Source organism: Macaca nemestrina, chromosome 7 (genome assembly GCF_043159975.1).
Source record: "Macaca nemestrina isolate mMacNem1 chromosome 7, mMacNem.hap1, whole genome shotgun sequence".
Taxonomy (NCBI): Eukaryota; Metazoa; Chordata; class Mammalia; order Primates; family Cercopithecidae; genus Macaca; species Macaca nemestrina.
In genome coordinates this window covers 83,143,691-83,157,313 of record NC_092131.1, presented here as the reverse complement: position 1 = coordinate 83,157,313, position 13,623 = coordinate 83,143,691, and the positions used below count along the sequence as shown (strand labels likewise).

At 39.2% G+C, this 13,623-nt stretch overlaps 1 protein-coding gene across 2 annotated transcripts in view; it reads right to left on the bottom strand.

The window, feature by feature from the left end:
- LOC105477886 (syntaxin binding protein 6) overlaps positions 1-13,623 on the bottom strand; it is a 254,686-nt gene that overhangs the window by 223,028 nt on the left and 18,035 nt on the right. The gene's annotated exons all lie outside the window — the stretch shown is intronic.

Here is a 13,623-nt window from a genome sequence, read left to right as displayed (position 1 = left end):
GATGTACACAAAAGCATGGGAGAATAAGAAGCCACAAGAAGGCTTATGTCCAGAATGAACTAATCATTTGTCCATAGAAACATGCTGAGAACAAAGCAGATAATTCAGTTATAATGCTTATCAGAAACTCTCTGTTCTTTCTAGAGACAACCGAAGCACTCCTTAAAGGCCTGAAGCCCAAGATAGGAGAACCCAAGTCTCAGGACTCTAGAATATCCTGGGGTCTAAAGGAACTTGTGGATTGGTAAGCCTTGAGTTGTGCAGAGAAGTGATTCTTTCCTTGGGAATAGTTTGAGAAAAAAATCCAAGATTTTTCACAACCTTAAGAATCTATCAAAGAGCTAACTTAGTAAATTACATAGACAAACGATAAATGCAAAAGAGTCAAAAAAAAAAAACAAAAAACAAAAAGGACAATCTGTATCATGTTGGACTTATGCATTCCTCCTTTTGCCTTTACTTTTCCCTATCCTAACATAAGGAGATAGATTTAAAGAAAACATAGTGAATTGCCTGGTTGGCAGCATAGCTGCTGTAAGCTATAAGACATTTCATTCCATAGCAGATATCTTGAGTGCTGAGGGACTGCTGCCATCTTTGCTTATCATCCTCAGCCTGAAACCTGGACACTATTGCCCCATGCCTTGTTATTTACCTAATCTTTCCAGAATCAGTAACAAATAGAGCTGTATCTAAAGACTCCATGCCAAAATTCTTTTTCAGATTATAGATTTCTGCATATTGATTAGGCAGTATGCATTTTTATCACAACTTTCAGAAGTTTTGAGATGATCAGATTTAGTATCTTATTATAAAATACAAGTTTTGTTTTTGTTTGTTTTGTTTTGTTTTTTTCCCTCTCAGTGAGTCTTTTAAACTCCTTTCCCTCTCAAGTATAAAAAATGCTAGTTCTGTCCAATGCCTTGCCATTCACAGAAGTAATTTTTGAGCTCTAAGATTACCGTATATAAACTACAGACTGGTGGGCCTGCTTGGTTTCCGTTACTGCCAAAGCCTGATATACATGACAACAGATGTCTCTAACATAGCTTCCTACTTACTCTCCAAAGCTCATCACAGTGAGAGCCACAAGGGATTCAGTTAAACTTGGCCTGTTCTTGAAGGTTTGATTGCACTGTCGGTCACCTTCAGAGGCAATATAACCATGTGAGGCAAAAAGGAGAACCAAATTATCCCAGCAACTAAAAACTGTAGGAACTCAAGAGTTTTAAATGACTTACATTTTCTCTAGTAACAAAGTGATTAAAGATACATTTTTTTTCTGATAAAATAGCACTCCCAGTATATATTTTGAAAACAGAGAGGTGAATCCAAAACCATTTACATATACTCCTCCAGCTGAATTTCCAATGAAACAGAAGGTAAGGAGGTTTAGAGGAAAAAGAAAATCTGTTGTTAATAAATAGCCAATCCAATTACATCATGTGAAACCTGACCAAATTCTTCCTCTCATCCCCTAATCCTGCAATCAGCATGGGCAACCTCAATACCCAAGCCTATTGAAACTCTGGTTTCTGTTTTCTGAAATGTCTCTGAATGTCCTCACATTCAATGACATTCTCTTCCACTCCACCTGAGACACCTACCACCCATCAAATGGTCTACCCTTTGACTACAATATCCTCAGCTTCAGCTTTCTTATTAAAATCCCCTTCACTCTGATCAACCATTTGGGCCTCATCAGAAGTGTCACTGCACATCCCTTCTCACTCAGCTTCCTTTCTAATGGTCATGGTTTTGATAACATGCTTTCTATAGCACTGTTGCAAAATGCCCTAACTTGCCTTGCTCACCCTCCCTGTGTCTTTCTCCTTCCGCCCAACCCCAGTCTTAGATGATGCCTACTGTATCTCTGTCTGTCTACAGCTGTGCACCCGGCCACTGGAGAAAGCTATACGCAGGCAGATTCATGAGTACCAACTGCAAATGCATTCTCAGCCAGGCTGGGCAACCCTACCACATTTCTCTTACCGAATCATTCTCACCATTCTCTCACTCTCCTCAATGACTAGTTCACTCTTAAACCTCCACCCAACACCTTCTGACATCCATACCACCATCACCCCCATTCCCAAATGGCCATTCTCAGGTGGAGGCCATCTCATCCAGCAACTTCCCGCCATCAGACTAATTTACAACTGGAGCAGCCTTCCACTTCTTCCCTCTTGTTGCATCTTGTTCTCTCCTCTCATCTTAGGCCAACCACTCCATTTGGGCTTCAGATTCCACTCCATCCTACCTTCTCAGGCTCATATGATCAATTATTCCTTTCCTCTCCTGTTTATACAATCAATTTCTCCCTTTCAACTAGATCCTTCCCATCAGCACTTCAACATACTCAAGTCCTGCCTTTAAAGCACTCAAACTCAACCTCACATGACTCTAGCTACTTATCAGTTTCCCTTTAGAGGAAAAATAGAAGAATAGGGTGTCTTCATTTATTTCACCTCCTATTCATTTTTCAACCCATTGCAATCTGGCTTGGCCATATCACTCACTGTAACAGCTCCAGTTCGAGTCAATGACCACTTTGTTGCCAAATTCAAACCAGTTGACATCTTGATGGTGTTGGCAACGTTGACCAATTTCTCCCTGAAAACTCCTTACCTTGGCCTCCATGACCAATGCTTTCCTATCTACTGCCATAGCTCCCTTCTCATTATAGACCTGTCCTCTTCTACCTATTCTTTAGGGTTCAAGCTTCTCAAAGCTTGAACCTAGGCCCCCTTTCTCTTTTCATTCTATACAAGGGGTCAAAAGCCCTGCTACCCATAGGGGAAAGAAACTAATACAATTAAGTGAAGCAAAATCAACTTTCATTTCCCTCTCAATGCTATTACGCAATTTGAAACACAGTAGAATGAGCAAGATAACTGGCAACAGATCCTAGGCATCAAGGGAAGATGACAATAGGGAGTGGAAAAGGCTATAATAAAGTGGAAAGCCAATGCTCCAACTAGAACAAGTTACTCAGCTCAAGACAAAAATCCTGATTTCTATGTGAAAACTCACAATTTTAAAAGTCTTGGCAACCATGTCAATTAAAATTCTTTCTGGTACAAGTAAAAGAAATCTTGTTTCAAAATGGGTTACACTAAAAAGAGAATGTACTGGCTCATTTAACTGAAAAACCTAGAAGTACATAATGACTCAGGTTAATCAATATGATGAGGGCCAGTCTCTCCATCTGGATTCCACTTCTTTGTTGTCTTCACTCTCAGATAAGCTCTACCCTAGGGTAGCCAGGCAGTTCCTAGACCTCCAGCCCACATTCTGCCAAGTTTAAGCAGAAAACAAGAAAATCTCTCTTCCTAGAGTTCCTCCACAGGCTCGAAATTCCCTGTAATTGGGTCAACTTGAATCACAAGTCCATTCTTGAACCAACCATTTGACTATGTGAGTTGGCGAATGATTGGCTCGCCCCTGGGTCACATACTTCATTTGGGGTCAGAGGTAGAACTTGATCTAAAATACAAAGTCTGAGATTGGAGGATAGGTAATTTCTCAAAAGGAAATTAAGGTGCTGCTACCAAAAAAGAAAATAGATTTTGGGCAGCCAAAAAAACATAAACATATGCTATAGCAACTCATTCAAATATTTTAAAAACATTACACAGGCCAAATAAAACAGGTTTGCTGGCTGATGGTTTCTTGTCAACCTTTAGTTCCAATCCTCCTTTCTCTACTTGTTTCCTAGGTGATCTCATCCAAGACTGAGTCTTCACCTACCATCTCTATACTGAAAATGCCACATTTTTATCTGACTCACAAATTCAACTGCCTACTCAACATCACCACTTGGATGCCTCAAACTCATCTCCAATTCAATTTGTCCAAAATGAAATTCATGATGTTCCTACACCTCACCCCTCTCCTACCCAAAGCTGGCCTTCCTCAGAGCTCTTATTGCAAGGGAAGATGGCGTAAGGGGATACTTATTACTTTAGCATTAGCAGCCATAAAACATGGTCCTAACCTGAATGTTGGTACTACAAGTCTCCAAAAAGCATTTTAAAATCTTCAACAAGGACACTGAACACTTTTAACAGAATTCCAAGGATGCAAATGACTACCTCACTTATAAACAAGTGGGGATCATTAAGATATGCTCTTCTACTGTCTTTAATTATTAACTATGGTTTGAACTTGGTAGAATTTTATCCTATTAGGTGTAATGTCAAATGGGAGTACACTTTACCATAAATGTATCACAAGTCCACAGAAAGTTTTTTGGAATAGGATAAACATGACTGAGGTATTGTTTGAAAAAAAAAAAAAAAGCCCGTCAGAAAGTCAACAGTATGACTATTGAAATTTTGTTTTCAAATATTTTTTACAAATTTGATATATTGATTCATCTAAATTTGCAGTTGCCATTTTCCATCTCTTCCCAATTTATTTTTAAAATAACAAAAGGGGGAAAGGCTGTCAAGGGACATCCAAAAGTGCTTTTGTGGCTGGGCGGTGGCTCATGCCTGCAATCCCAACAGTATGGGAGGCTAAGGTGAGAGGATTACTTGAGGTCAGGAGTTTGAGACTAGCCTGGGCAACACAGCGAGACCCCGTTTCTTAAAAGAAAAAGAAATTAAAAAATAAGCCAGGTATGGTGGCTACTCAGGAGGCTGAGGCGGGACAATCACTTGAGCCAAGGAGTTGGAGGTAACCTATGATAACACCACTGCATTCCAGACTGGGCAATGGAAGAAGGCTGGAATGCAGTGGAATGCAATAAAAAACAAAAAACAAAGGTGCTTTTGCTTATCTGCTTCTTAGTACAGCCATAGTCATTTAGCAAATATATTATCTGATTTGATCCTGACAATAACCTGGGAAGTTGATAGGGCACATATCTCGCAATATAAGAAATCACTGATTATAAGATGCACGATTATTTTATGTACCACTATACTAGGAGGAAAAAACACCACAAAACCATAACACACAATGTACTATAAAACACATCTTGGCCGGGCGTGGTGGCTCACGCCTGTAATCCCAGCACTTTGGGAGGCCGAGGCGGGCGGATCACAAGGTCAGGAGATCGAGACCATCCTGGCTAACACGGTGAAACCCCGTCTCTACCAAAAATACAAAAAATTAGCCAGGCATGGTGGCGGGCGCCTGTAGTCCCACCTACTCAGGATGCTGAGGCAGAATTGCTTGAACCTGGGAGGTGGAGGTTGCAGTGAGCTGAGATTGCACCACTGCACTCCAGCCTGGGTGACAGAGGGAGACTCCGACTCCAAAAAAAAAAAAACAAAAAACTTGTTTTCAGATTATGTTATGTTTAACATATTTTTATGTTTAACATATTTCATATGTTAAAATGTAAAATAAATAAAAATGTCTTAGAATCTGTGAAAAACTATCAGAAGCCTCACATCACAGATAAGGAACCAGAAGCTCAGAGGTTATCCAAAGTTAAAAGTGGTAAGTTCAAGAATGAACTTGATCCTGTGGGATCAGTTTCCTAATTTGTTTTTCCACCAGTCCAGCTCCTGGGACTGAGTGGTCTCTAGAGTTCCTTCTGGGGCCCCAAAAACTTTTCTGATACAAAGTTAGTAAAGGACAATCATCAACAAATCATTTCAATAAATGCTTTTAAATTGACATGGATTCTAATACTGAGAATAACTTAGAACTTGACTTTTATTCAACTCCTAGACAGTCTAGCAATACTGCTAGCATAAATAGTAACAGATGCCAGGTGTGTTAAAAGAATAAAAAAAAAAAAAAAAGATTACATCTTTAATTTCATTGCTAACTCAGTAGGGGGCAGGTTGGGACAAAAACTTACAGTTGACTATTAATTTTAAGTGTGATTCACAAGATGACTTTCACTTACGAAGTGTTATTACTAGGCCTTTGGTCAGCTAAAACTTTCTTCTGTAATAAACATTGTCCATTTAATGATTTTTTTTTTGTTTCTGTGTTTCAAAAATACCCACATGGAAAGGTGCCATATATACCTCATTCTTGCACAAACTAATGCAAAGTAAATGCGTAAGCCTAATAGTTCTAATCAGCCTACGCAGAAGGCCTTTTGATTTCAACATCCAACATTCATTAACAAGAAAATGTGTTGCAAAAAGCCAAGAAATTTTGGTGTATGGGATTTGAATAAGACAGATAGGCTTAACTCATGACAGGGCTTTTTTTTTTTTTAATTTAAATCTAATTATTTTACATTTTGTATTCCCCACAACACTTAGAGCAGAGTTTTAAACAAAGAAGCTGGATAATAAGTGCACATGATGAGATATACATTAGGGAAAATGACATTTTCCTAAACGTTCCTTCTTCCTAGCCCTATGCTGGTTCTGGAGAAGAAAGTCTGGCAGATTCTTGGTGGTGTCTGCTCTAAGGCTGCCTTTGTGTCAAAGGCACATCAAACGGAATACTGGAAGTCCTCAGGGAGCTGACAGTCTAATCAATGGGCAAACATAGCAGATATGCAGGTCGCAGATTATCTTTAAGTGTTCTTAGTGACTGAGCAACATACTAAAATGTTTTAACATCATGTCCAAACAGTGTAAGATGTAGAATTAAGAGACCTGATACAGCCAGTGTTGCTAGATATGACCTGGGGCAAGTCAGTTCTCTGAGCCTGTTTCCTTACTCATCGCCACCCCATCCCTCAGGGCTACTACAAAAGAAATGAAGGCAAAAGACAAACTTTTGCAAATCTGAAAGCACTAGGCACTGTTAAGTATCATGAGGGACACTCATAAAAATGTCCTGTTTCTCAGAATACAGCAGTGACCTCCTCTTGGAGTCCCTTAAAATGAAGTCAGAGGATTCCTTCTAAAATCTAAATTCAATCCTTCCATTTCCAGGCCTAAGGACAAACACTCAACTGTTTAACTTGGTAAATAAGGTCCTGCAAAAATTGGCTCCCCAACAGCCCTTTGCATAGCTTTACTCTTCAAAGACCACAGCAAATACACAGCTGCTCCCTGATCACATTGTCTTCCATAGTTCTTTGCCTTTACGTTGACTTTACATTGTTGGTGGAGTTCCTGGCTATGATTATCCTGCCAAAGTTAGGACTCCACCAACTGCTATTATAGCACCTTGCACATTATAATGGAGCACTGAACTTCTGTAGGACAAAGAGGACAAACGTCTTATTCTTATCAGTAGCCCCCATCCTTAGTATAAAGCCCAACCTACAGCAGCTCAGTAAATGTTCCCTGAGTGACAAGCAAGGGAGATACTTACTTGCATACCTCAAAAAGATGGTGCCAAAAAGAGAATCTCAAGGGAAGGCTGTCAATTGAACAAAAAGTTTAGAGACCCAAATAAAAATATTACAGGCCCACATCTCTTATCCAAATCCCCTAAAGCCAGGTGTGCTTTGGAATTCAGCATTCTTGACATTTTAGAAAGGTAATATGGTACGTATACCATATGGTCCAAGTAGGATCTAGGTCAGCACCCCATAATCAAACACAGTAATACTGCTGCAGCAAAACTTACAAATGATCCCACTAAATTAGATAAATGAAGAACATAAATAGACTCACATTTGTTCAAGTCCAATCATACCACCAAATGAGTTAGAAAAGCTTTCAGAGCCTTTAAGATGTTGGAATTAGAGAGAGAATGGTGGCTCCATACCACCTTATTTGCACACATTGCTTTTTCACATCCCTTTTCTTGTTTGCTCAGAAATTCAGTATGGCAGAACTGACCTGTATTTAGGCAACAAATAAAAGTGGACACACACCCAAATAGCAGTAGCAGACAGGTAATAAAGTATTCTGAGAAAAAGGGATTCAGAGGCACATAAAAATAGCCATCATTACTAGCAACTATTACAGCCTCTTACACCACTAAAAAAAAAATGTTTTTTTCTAAATCTAGCATGGAACCACCAGGTGAGAAAAGCAGTGAATACACAGAGCAGGAAATGAATGAAAGACTGATTGCAAACATGCATACAGGGATACACACGTAAATATTGTTAGGAGCTAACTCCTATCACTGATTTCTAAATGGCTTTCCAGTTGTGGAGACAGAAACGTACACGTACAAACAATGGCATTCAGACACAAAAATCAAGCTGTTGCAGACCAATCTGACTTGCTTGATATCAAAATAGAACCTATAATGCACAGATATAAACATAGTTTGTTTAGTGTGCTTTATTGCACTTCACAGATATTTTATATTTTACAAATCGAAGGTTTGTGGCAGCCCAGCGTGGAGCAAGTCTATCAGCAGCATCTTTCCAACAGCATGTGCCCACTTAAAGTCTCTGGGTCACATTTTGATAATTCTTGCAATATTTAAATATCTTTCATTATTACATGCTACAGTAATCTGTGATCAATGCTCTTATATGTTTCTATTGCACTTGTTTTGGAGTGCCGCAAACCATGCCCAAAAATGACAGTGAACTTAATCAATAAATGCATGTATTCTGGTTGCTCCCCACCATCAGCCCTGTCCCAGTCTCTTTCCCCTCATCTGAACTCAATCAATAAATGTATGTATTCTGGCTGTTCCTCCCACCAGCCATGCCCCTGCCTTAGGCCTCCATATTCCCTAAGACACAACAGTATTGAAATTAGGCCAATTAATAATCCTACAATTGCCTCTAAGTTTTCAAATAAAGGAAGATTCTTATGTCTCTCACTTTCAATCAAAAGCTAGAAATGATTAAGCTTAGTGAAGAAAGCATGTCGAAAGCCAGGATAGGCTGAAAGCTAGGCCTCTTGCCCCAAACAGCCAAGTTGGAAATGCAAAAAACTTCTTGAAGAAAATTAAAAATACTGCTCTGGGGCATACATTAATAAGAAAGAAAAACATCCTTATTGCTGATACGAAGAAAATGTGGCCAGTCTGGATACAAGATCAAACCAGCCAACCAGCTACAGCATTCCCTTAAGCCAAAGCCTAATTCAGAGCAAAGCTCCAACTCTCTTCAATTCTATGAAGGCTGAAAGAGGTGATGAAGCTGCAGAAGAAAAAAAGCTGGAAGCTAGGAGAAGTTGGTTCATGAGGTTTAAGAAGCCATTTCTATCACATAAAAGTGCAAGGTGAAGTGGTAAGTGCTGATGTAGAAGCTGCAGCAAGTTATCCAGATGCTCTAGCTAAGATAACTGATTAAGATGGCTACACTAAACAACAGATTTTCAATGTAGATGAACAGCCCTATGTTGGAAAATGCCACTTAGGACGTCCATAGGTAGAGAGGAGAAGTCAAGGCCTTGCTTCAAACCTTCAAAGGTCAGGATGACTTTCTTGTTAGAGGCTAATGCTGCTGGTGACTTTAGGTTGAATCCAATGCTTATTTACCATTCTGAAAATCCTAGGGCCCTTAAGCATTATGCTAAATCTGTTCTGCATGTGCTCTACCAATGGAACAACAAAGCCTGGATGACAGCACATCTGTTCACAGCACGGCCTACTGAATATTTTAAGCTCACTGTTGAGACTGACTGCTCAGAAAAAATAAATTCCTTTCAAAATATTACTGCTCATTGACAATGTACCTGGTCATCCAGGAGCTCTAATGGAGAGGTACCAAAAGATTAATGTTGTTTTCATGCTTAAACATCCATTCTTCAGCCCATGGATCAAGTGGTAATTTCTACTTTCAAGTCTTATTATTTAAGAAATACATTTCATTAGGCTATAGCTGCCATAGACAGTGATTCCTCTGATGTATCCGGTCAAAGTCACTTCAAATCCTTCTGGAAAGGAGTCACCATTCTAGATGCCATTACAAATATTTGTGGTTCATGGGGGAGGTCAAAATATCAACATTAATAAGAGCTTGGGAGAGGCTAATTCTAAACCTTATAAATGACTTTGAAGGGTTCAAGATTTCAGTAGAGAAAGTAACTGCAGATGTGGTGGAAATGGCAAGAGAACTAGAATCTGAAGTATAGCCTGAAGATGTGTCTACGTTGTGCAATCTTATGATAAAACTTGAATGAATGAGGAGTTGTTTCTTACGGATGAGCAAAGAAAGTAGTTTCTTGAGGTGGTGAAGATGCTGTGGACATTGTTGAAATGACAACAAAGGACTTACAATATTATATAAACTGAGGTGATAAAGCAGCAGCAGCAGAGTTTGAGAGGACTGATTCCAATTTTGATAGAAGTTCTATAGTGGGTAAAATGCTAACAAACAGCATCACAAGCTGCAGGGAAATCTTGCATGGAAGGAAGAGTCAATCAGTACAGCAAACTTCACTGCTATCTTATTTTAAGAAATTGCCACAGCTATCCCAACCTTCGGCAACCACCATTCTGACCAGTCAGCAGTCATCCACGTTGAGGCAAGACCCTTGACCAGCAAAAATATTACTATTTGCTGAAGGTTCAGATGATCATTGGCATTTTTTAGCAATATTTAATTCAGGTATGTATTTTTTCAGACATAATGCTACTGGACACTTAATAGACTTCAGTATAGTGTAAACACAATTTTTATAAGCACCAAGAAACAAAAAATTTGTGTGACCTGCTTTATTGTGATACTTCCTTTATTGTTGTGGTCTGGAACTGAACCTGCAATATCTCTGAGGAATGCCTGTATATAAATATATTATTTTAAACAACCACAAAGACTCCTATATAATGCTTCATGTGAAAAATTTCTTTTAGAAGCAAGGGCTGGCGGGAGTATAAAGCTTTCCCTGAGAAAAGACTTTCCCTTCTGAAAAGACTTAACACACAATTAGGAAGAGGAAAGAGAATGTATAATCCCATTTGCAATGAATCCTAACACCTGGACACTCATTTGGTAGTTACCCTTAAAGCTGAAAGTTCTTATTTCAGAGAGCAGGATAATTCTGCCTCAGAACCTTTATAACAGACACTACTTGATTCTATCACACACCAGAGGCCAATAATAATAGCAGTAGCTACCATTTACCCTACTGAGTCCTCACTGTATGCAAGGCAGGGAGGTGAACACCTTGAAAGTCTCAATTAATCCCCCTATTAATAATAGAATGTATCTCATAAGGTTATCATCCCATGTTACATATAAGAAGCTGTATCTTTCAGGAAAGCTCCCAGAGATTTTAAGAAGGAAAACCAAATGACTACAATGGCATCCCTTGCCAATTAGATAGCATTGGGATTGCAATTAGATGGCAATTGGATGGAGCAATCCAATAGGCTGGAGTAACAAAGGTGAATAGCCCTAGCCCCCAAAGTCTGGTCTTCTATGCCTGTCTAATCACGGCATCCAAGACAGTATCCCCTGCCCAACGTGAGGGAAAAAGGCAGGGCCCGGGCCGCTGAATGGGAAAAGGAAGCCAAGGTGCTCATCAACTCACCGGGAGAGCCTGGCTGCTTCCTTCTCTGCACCCTTTATTCTACTACAAGCCCTGTGGACTCTAGTGACTGTCTTTTGCCCTTTTTTGAGGCCAATTTTGCTAATTAATCAAGACTCTAAGACCCTGAGTGGAGGACAAGACGGTATTCCCTCAAGGGTTCTTCATCTTGAGGGGAAATACAGAAAACAAAATGCTTACTGTGCTGGGCAACGGAACGACAAAACTGACTTTAAACAGACAGATTTTAAAGGAAAATTGCTAGCTCACAGATCACCAGTTACATATATCTTCAATATCCACCTAAACACCAGGGCACAATAAAGACTGACACCACTGATGGGTTCCTATCTGCTCCTCCTCGGCCTTTAAAGCTGTAATCCTCATGCTTTCTGAAATTGCTATGGCCTGGCTTCATGAGAGTCATAAATTCCTACCCATTGCTATATAACATGTTATTTTTAATTAAGGTAGATTTAAATTAACTGTTATGGAAATTTCCTAACACTCTATTTAATAACCAGTTAGACATATCCTAATTTCCTTTACAAACTCAGAATGAAAAGAAAAAAAAAATCACAAATTCCAGAATTCACCTCTCATAAAAACCAAGTTAAGAAAGGACAGTATGTTTCAACACAAATTCAATCTCTTGCTAGTGGAAATTTGTCCAGACCAGACCAGACATAAAATATTGGTACACATCAAAATTATTTATTAATACATACAATATTGCCAAATTCTGTAAATATTTACAGACCTATAAATCTTTACATTGATTTTAGAACAAGACAAAGCCATCACTTGGTTATACCCTTGTACTGAATCAATTAAAGCTTTGGTTAAGAAAAAGCAAGAAAACAACTTCTAAGAGAGAATGACCTTAAACTGAAAAATAGGCTTTAATATGAAATGTATTGGAAATATTTTAAGTTGTAGAAAATCACAATGAGCTGAAGAATCAAGAGATTGGAATTAAGAATCCTGAGTTTACTACGGATTTATGGTAGAACTGTACTGCCTCAGCTTTCTCACCTGCAAAACAGAGGCAGGCAGAAAGATGAGAGTACAGGAGGAAGAGACGACAAAGGGGTTAGATATCCAAAGCCTCTTCCTGCTCAAAAACAATTGATATTGTGATATACATAGAATAGATTATTTCTAGAGACAGATGACTCCTCTGTTTCAACTAAAAAACAAAAGCTTTTTAAAACATCAAAGAAAATAAAGATAGAAGATAATAAATTGGCTTTAATCATCTTAGCATGAGTGTAAACTTTTATTGTTACACAAATGCAAACTTACAAAATGAGTGGTAAGAAATATTTTTGAAGAATGGCTGTATGTATCTCCCAAGCAATATTTTTTTTTTTTTTTTTGCTCAGTTTTATATATCCTAATGCACAGGACAAATGAAGATAATTTGACACATGCTATTATTGCCCATCATCTCTAGTTATTTTAAGACAGTAACATGTTTATCAACAGCATGCTTAGGACAACAGACCAGCACAGCAGAGCAGAAATATTCCGAGGTCACTCTTGGACCCCAATGAACAGCCTAAGAAATGCCCTGCTTCCGACTAAAGGAGAAATGGACAATAGTCTCACTGAATTCCAAGAGAAGGTGGAGAGTGGAAAATACAGAAGAAATACGGAAGGCCGGCACGGTGGCTCACGCCTGTAATCCCAGCACTTTGGGAGGCTGAGGCGGGCGGATCATGAGGTCAAGAGATCGAGACCATTCTGGCTAACACGGTGAAACCCCGTCTCTACTAAAATACAAAAAAATTAGCCGGGCGTGGTGGCGGGTGCCTGTAGTCCCAGCTACTCAGGAGGCTGAGGCAGGAGAAAGGCGTGAACCCAGGAGGTGGAGCTTGCAGTGAGCTGAGATCGCGCCACTGCACTCCAGCCTGGCGACAGAGCAAGACTCCATCTCAAAAAAAAAAGAAAAGAAAAGAAAAAAAAAAAACAGAAAGAAAAAGAAATATGGTGGTAAATACAGAAAGAAATACAGACAAGAAGATAGAATGTTTGAAGTGACAGAGATGGAAAAAAATAAAGAGGCGTGAAATATAAAACCTTAATAAAGACAACAGACACACACAGGAGGAAAAAAGACTGACTAGCCACTTTGCGCATGGTCTCCAACACCGCGAAGGCATTCTATTCTGCAGAGAGAAAGCACTGCATCAGATCAGATTGTACTGATTCCCAGGACAATCACCACACTGGAACTAGCTTCTCTCTGGTTTTAAGGTTGGTGGTGAGTTCCATCATCTGACATTGCTCAAGGCAGAGGATC